This window comes from Dermochelys coriacea, chromosome 12 (genome assembly GCF_009764565.3).
Source record: "Dermochelys coriacea isolate rDerCor1 chromosome 12, rDerCor1.pri.v4, whole genome shotgun sequence".
Classification (NCBI taxonomy): domain Eukaryota; kingdom Metazoa; phylum Chordata; order Testudines; family Dermochelyidae; genus Dermochelys; species Dermochelys coriacea.
In genome coordinates, this window is record NC_050079.1 from 5,497,871 (window position 1) to 5,505,098 (window position 7,228).

The window sequence follows — 7,228 nt, forward strand, 5'->3', positions numbered from 1 at the left end:
AGGGCACTCCCCTGGCTGGCTGGCCCTTTATAAGGGGGAGGGGACCTCAGCCCTCCTGCCAAGATCAGCTCCCCCACCTGGCGGGTAATAACGCCTGAGTTTGTGTGTCTAGGCTCAGGCCAGGCCTGGGGCTCTCAGGGACAGCCCTGTGGGGAGACCCCTGAGGAAGGAGGCTCAGGGAGGGGACCCCCTCAGCTCATGGGGCTGGGAGGGCCTGGCAGTCCAGAGGCCTGGGGGAGCAAGCAGGGATCTGCAGCCTGGGGAGCTGCAGGGAGTCTCTGAACCAAGCCAGACTTGGGGCTGGGGCCTGGCTCAAATAGCTGGAGTGAGAGCCAGAGGCTGGGCCGGGAGAAGACAGGGCAGCTGCAGGAAGAGCCAGTCCCTTGGGGAGGTGGGCTGGGCCCAGCTGAGCCTGGGCAAAGCTCAGTCTTGCCGGCCAGGGCAGGACACAGCAACTCCCCGTCCTGGGTGTCCTGAGCACGACTCACCCGTTTCCCCCCCCCCAGCCTGTGCCAGCCTCTCCCTGGGGCAGTTTCAAGGAGGCAAAAGTTTGGATGGAGCTGGGCAGAGTCTTGCTGGCAGGAAGCCCCTGGGCCCAGACCCTGGGGAGAGAGCCTCTTGGCCCCCAGGAAGGGGCAAGCATCCCCTCTGAGCCAACAGCGCTGGGCAGGGCCTGCTATCCCTTCTCAAAGGCATGATTGCCCTGGGAGGGTCATGCAGCCAGGTGCCGCGTTGCCAGGTGCAGGGGCCCATGGACAGTAGCCACCTGTCCTGTTGGGAGCATGAAGCCCACGTGCAGAGAGCAGCGGGCCAGGCCAGCTGGAGTCGCCTACACGCTGGTCCCGGGGAAGCTATCAGGCAGATGGGCCCCAGCTGGGAGGTTTCATTCACAGCTCAGGAGTCACAGCCCGACACGGGCAGCACGGATCATGCTCCGGAAGCCAGAGGCTGGAATATCCCGGCCATCGGCAGCAATGCCTGGGGCAAGGAGAGGATTTGGGGAACTGTTAGAAATGCCAGATGGCTGCACAACGGTGGTCTCGAGGAACACCCCAGCCCGCTGCCCTGGCCGAGCAGCTGCTTCCTGCCGACTTTCCCTGGCTGTGGTGCCACGCCCAGGCCTGCGGCAGGAGGGTGGGCGGCTGCCGATTGCAAAACCCTCCCTCTGGCCACTGAGGGAGAGGCAGTGTCAGAGAAACAGGCAAAAAATGCCCAGACAGACCTGGACAGACCTCCCAGCAGCCCTTTGCACCGCTCTCCAGCAGCCCCATGGCTTGCCTGCCCTGAAAGGCTGTCTCGGGCACCGTCACACTAAGGGACGCATGATTCTCAGCTTGGGCCTGCCCTCCCCAGTTACACTGGTGCAGTGAGTGTGGCTGCCCAGGTCCCCCGCGGGGGGAAGGTGGTCCTTGTGGGTAGATGCTGTTTCACTTCATGTTAGCAAACTCCATCTAAAGCACCTTTTCTTCAGGCTGTTCCTGGTGCAGACAGGAAAAGCCACACATGGAATGGCCCATACCAACTCAGTGTGCCCATAGAACCACCCCTATTGTAGCAGGCCCTGCCTGTGTCCCCCTCACATCCCTCCATGCTTACATCAGTCCCATCGCCTGCTTTGCAGCCAGCGTCAGGCCAGTGGGAGCTACACTGGTTTGGTTGTTCATAAGATGTCCAACCGTCCTCCCGCTGCTATCCCACGCTGCAGCAGCTCCTTCCTGAACTGCCCTGTCTGGTGACCTTTCTGTACACCACTGCTCTGCAGTCACCTGGCCCACATGCCTCCCCTCTGGACCACATGCAGCCACCCTAGGACTTGGCCCCATGGCAACGCTGCACCTTGGCCCCCTGCTCAAATGCAACTTGCAGGCAGCCCAAGGTTCCTGTTGGAGCTCACTTCCATTGCATGCCCACAACTCAGAAGCCACCGCCATCACCCTGCCTGAATGCGGTCCCATGCTGTAGCCCCTGGGGAAAGGGCCATGGCCAGGCCCACTGCTGGGATGCTAAGATTGACCAGTGGCTCTCAGGACAACCGAGAGACATGGGGCACTCCCAGGACGAGACCTGGTGCTTGTGCAAAGAAGGCAGGGCCTGTGTCTTCTCCAGCTGCTCAGAGAGCAGGAAAAGCCAGTCCCTTGGATGGGTGGGGGGCAGCTGGGCAAAGCTCAGTCCCACCAAGCCGGGCAGGGTGGGACACAGACAACACAGGTGGCAGCAGCTCCTCCATCCCTGCTGCGGTGAGAGAACACCCATCCAGCTCACACTGCGCTGGCAGCCCAAGCCAGGGCTGTGACCCGGCGGGGGACCAGGCCAGAGCCTGCACTAGCTGGCCCTCTTCGCCACACCGTCCCGTTATCAGAGATCCTTCAAAGCTCCCACATGCCTGCTGGGGAGGCTGCTGCGTGGTCCACCAGGCCTTGCAGAGCTGGGAAGAAATAGCCCTTCCCGTGGACAAACTCCACAGTTCGGGGCAGGGCAGATCCCACGCATGTGGGTCCCATCCACCGACCCAACCCTGCCCGGCTCCTGCCTCTGCAGCAGATGGTCACCGACCGGTCGCTGGGCTGAGCGGAGCTGGGGCAGAGCCAGGCTGCGAGTCGGGTCTTCCTGCAGGGAATAGAACAGGCAGGTGGCAGTGCCAGCCGCACACTCCGAGAGCCCTGGGAAATCGGCTGTTACAGTGAAGCGGGGACTCAGGGAGGGCTGAAGCCGGATCATGCGGATCACGCACCCTCCCTCCCATGGGCCAGGGAACCGAGTGATACGGAGGGCACTGGCTTCACCCCTCGAGACTGGCAGGAGCAGCAGAAACCATCTGACCCCTTGATGTTTATTTTTCAAAAAAGACCTCAGGAGCAGCCTTCCCTGATCTTCCTCCCCTGCAGGCCTGGGGTCCATCCAGAGCATTTGTTAAACTCGCCACCTGGCCAGAAAACAGCAGCAGCAGGTAACTGGCCTGGCCAGCTCATCCTTCGCCCAGTGCCTGGAGCCAGGGACTTGGTGCAAAGCTCCTGCTGGAGACCCTGCAGAGAGGAGAGGCGAGGGAGCAATCCGGCTGAGAGAGCCGGTTCCCTGCAGCCGGAGGGCGGGCGGGACTGCCACTGGCTCTCCTGCCCAGTGTCTGCTAGAGGTAACTCAGCAGAGTGTGGGGCTGCCACTGATGGCCCTGGGTTAACGAGCGTGGCGAGGCGGTTACGGACCACTCCAGTGACTGCCATTCTCCTTCCTGGTGAACCCCGACATGCTCAGCAGGGGCTGGAATCTGCGAGCACCCCCCTCAGCCATTGCTTTACTCTTCTCAGCACCCAGAGAGATTCGGGGCTGCACCTCAGAGAGGAGGCCCTTGCCCCCCCCCCCCCCAATCCTGGGCTGCCCCAGACAGCCCCAAGGACCTGGCTAGATGCCAGCAGCCTCCTGGGGCTGCCTTGCTGGCCACAGTGCTGCATGCGGCTACCCCACCCCATCCCAGCATGCCCCTGTAATGGCCTCGGAAGGCAGCTGCACCTGTCTGCCACACAGCCTGTCCCAGGGACTCCTCCCCTGGTCAAATCCAGGCTTTCCAGGGCCCCTTTCCACCACTCTGGCCCCTTTACCAGCATAACAAGGCTGGAGCAGGGTTGGGGCCTTGCCCACAGCCTCTCCTAGGACTTGGATGCCAAGCTCTCTCTTAACACTCCCCAGACATCTCCTGCGCCGTGAGCTGCACTCCATGGGTGGGTTGTTTTGTGACTGAGCTGCCTGGTGCTGGAGGCATTCAGTGACTCCCCAATTCCCTGCGGCAGCCTGCAGGAGAGATGCCATTCTGCATACGCAACAAGCCTGCTCTGTTTGAACTGTTCCTAGACTGCTTGGGGCTGGCCTAGATCCCGACTGACTGGCTCTCCCTGATTATCCACAGGACTGGCAGTGGGGAAAGAACCAGATTGAATTATTCATCAAAAAGAGTTTTGCTTTGGCATTACTGTCTCGGGAGTACAAAACTGCTTGATGAAGCCAACTCTGCATTAAAAATAAACGATTGCATCCTCTGTTCACGAGAAAGGGGGCATCAGTATCCCGTCTGCTATTCAAACTGGTGAACCAACATTCTTAGACCTGGAAAATGTTCGTAAACATCTTGACACTTGAGTGTAAATCCAGCCCATGCACACAGAGGGACCCTACCCCCGCCACATGGGACCAGATTCGGTTCCGTTTGGCCCAGTAGACTGCAGGAGCCTGGGTTAAGTCTGCAGTGAAGATGCCCTCAGAGTGAGAAGTAGCTGAACCCAGGGACTGATGTGAGAGGTAACTTAGGGGTGGGGGACAGGTGGTGATCTCCAAGCAATAAACCATGGCTCAGGGCAGGGCTGGGAGATCACAGCAAGTCCCCACTCTCTCCCCCAAATGCCCTAGGAGGGGTGTTTGCTGTTCCCAGAAACTCCCCCTTCCATCCTCTCTGCTAAAGGGTGCCAATGCCAGTCCTTCCCCACCGGCAGGAAGTTGGAGCCCAGCCCACCGCTGCCCATGGCAGGAGTCCTTGGCTGTGGTAGCTCAGATGGTCTGCACCAGGTCCAGCATCACACTCCAGAGACAGGGCAGAGATTGATTTCTTCCCAGTCACCCTGGCCCTTGGGCTGCAAACCTGCTCAGATAGCCACGGCTCACATACCCCACCACCACCCCTCTGACTGGCACTGGCCTGGCCGGGGCATACCAGCTACCTACCCCCAGGCCACTGGGCAACACTCATTGGTTGTAAGCAGCCTCATGGCACTGTGTGGAACCCATCTACTTGGCAGTGCAGAACCCATGGACACCCCACCCCGGGGTGCTGCTCTGCACAGGGGCTCCCCACTGAAGCCAGAGCCTGGGCCAAGGGCTGTCCTGGTTTTGAGATCCCTCTGTGGGACTGGGCTGGGCAGTGGAGAGATCACCCTCCCCTCCCTGTGACCCACGGCTGAGGCCCCAAGTTGAGGTTGGGGCTGGCTAATGCAGTACCTGACCCCACTAAACCACAGCTGCGTTACTAGTCTAGACACCCATCCCAGGAATGGCACAGGCGACCACCAGGGGCCGCTGGTGAGTGCAGGAGACAGAACTGCCAGGGGGCAGGCCCCGACCACAGACTCCCTCCTGCCAGATTTCAGAGTAGCAGCCGTGTTAGTCTGTATTCGCAAAAAGAAAAGGTGTACCTGTGGCACCAGAGATAATGATCATGGAGCTTGCTGGGTCCAGAGTTAAATGCAATTGCCTCTGTGACAGCTTTCCCTGCCTGCCCTCCTCAGCCCCCTGCCTCCCCACAGAGACACTCACAAACAAGCAAGCAGCAAACCCAGCCGGTGCAGCAAGTTCTCGCTCACCTAGGCTGGGTAGAGAGGTTGTTATTGCTCTGGTTTGAAATAAACGAGTCCTGTGGGGACAGGGCCCCTGTCAGCACCAAGGCTCTGCGGGGAGGACTAACAGTCAAGGTTGCAGCCACATTTTGTTCCTGTTTAAAGCCACCACTCCACAATCACATCTGCCACATCAGGTGCCATGAAATGGGTATGCTGCTGTGGGGTCCAGGTTAGAGCTTGAAGTGGAATCTGGGGCCTGTAATGGCATGGAGAGCACCCTGGCACACACCCCAGGGTGAGGCACAGCCCTGCAGGGGAGTCCCAGCCTCAGTTTCCCCTCACCCAGGATATAAACAAGTCCAAGGTGGCCTTTCTAGTAGTAAAGAGCTCATTCGTCAGAGGGCCCCCTTTATTTAACAGACAAGGGCAACCCAAAACCCTCAGGGAAAGCTTCAGTCAGCTGCCCCACCAGCAGCTCTCTGCCCCCATCTTAATCAGTCTTGCATTTCACCGCCCCAGCCCGGGGGCACTTGCAGGTTTGATCCCTGCCCGGAGCCCAGGTCTCTGGCCAGACGCTAGTTGTCCCCCAACAGCTCCTTACTTTTCGCTGCCCCAGGAGATCCCGTACCCGGTTCGTTCTCTGCTGGGCTGCTCCAGTACCTTGCCGGGGCAAATCATCTGCCGAGGCCCTGTTCCTCTCTCCAGGAGCCTCTGCTTTCCAGGGAGACACCTCAAGGACTAGCTTCCTACCCTACTGCATTAGCCAGCCCCAACCTAGCCAGCTTCCCTGAGGCACATCCACCATCTGCAGCTGTGGGGCTTTCAGACTGAGCCCTCATAAGCCTTTATTAGGCCAAGCTGCTCCTGGCTTAATTGCTGCTCAGCTACATCGGCAATTAACTGTGTACAGGTGGTTCCGGGCTGGCTCATTCTCCCATGTAGAACCCACAGTTTGGCTGAGTGCCTGACCCCAAGGACACTGATCTGATGCAGCCTCCGGTTGGGGGCAAGGCTGTAGTTACGCAGGGTGTCAGATGACTAGACCGGGATTCTCAAACTGGGGGTCGAGACCCCTCAGGGGGTTATGAGGTGATTACATGGGGGGTCACAAACTGTCAGCCTCTACCCCAAACCCTGCTTCGCCTCCAGCATTTATAATGGTGTTAAATATATTAAAAAGTAGTTTTCATTTTTAGGGGGGGTCGCCCTCAGAGGCTTGGTATGTGAAAGGGATCACCAGGACAAATGTCTGAGGACCCCTGGCCTAGATGATCACAATGGTCCCTCCTGGATGAGGACTCTACGAGAAACGGAGCTGCTTTTTAAATCTCAACTTTCTCAAACCCTGATTTTTGCACCGAGGGAGGGGAGAATCTGTGGCCAGATCCAACTCTGGCTCCACGAGGCTGCCCCAGTGGAGATCTCGGGTCTGGCACCAAGAACCAGTTCCTGATCCCATCACTCACAAGCGCTTGGTCCGCCAGCGTGGTGTGCCGGGGGATAGTGGGGCCGCCAGCCACTCGTGCGGCTTTGCTGACCCATTATGTAAGTCCAACAGGAATGAAGCCACAGTCTGATGGTGACCAGAGCGTGCAGCTCCCACCTTTGGGCCCTCAATACTGAGATGTCCCTGAGGGACTCCCCAGGGCAGGGCTGCCCAGGGCAGAGTTAAGGTTATGTGGGAAGGGTCACCTTAGCTCTGCAGGCCATGATTTGCCTGCTGGTGTCTTGGGAATTGCACTCTCCTGGTCTGGAAGGGAATGAGGAGCAAGGGCTGGACCCTGGAAATGCCAAGGCCATGGGAGGGATCGGTTGTTGTTTTTTGCATGTGACTGCACAGACCCACTCCAGGCAAAAGCTAATGTGATATATAGGCTCAGCCGTGAAACCGTACATCTGCCACGCAGGCA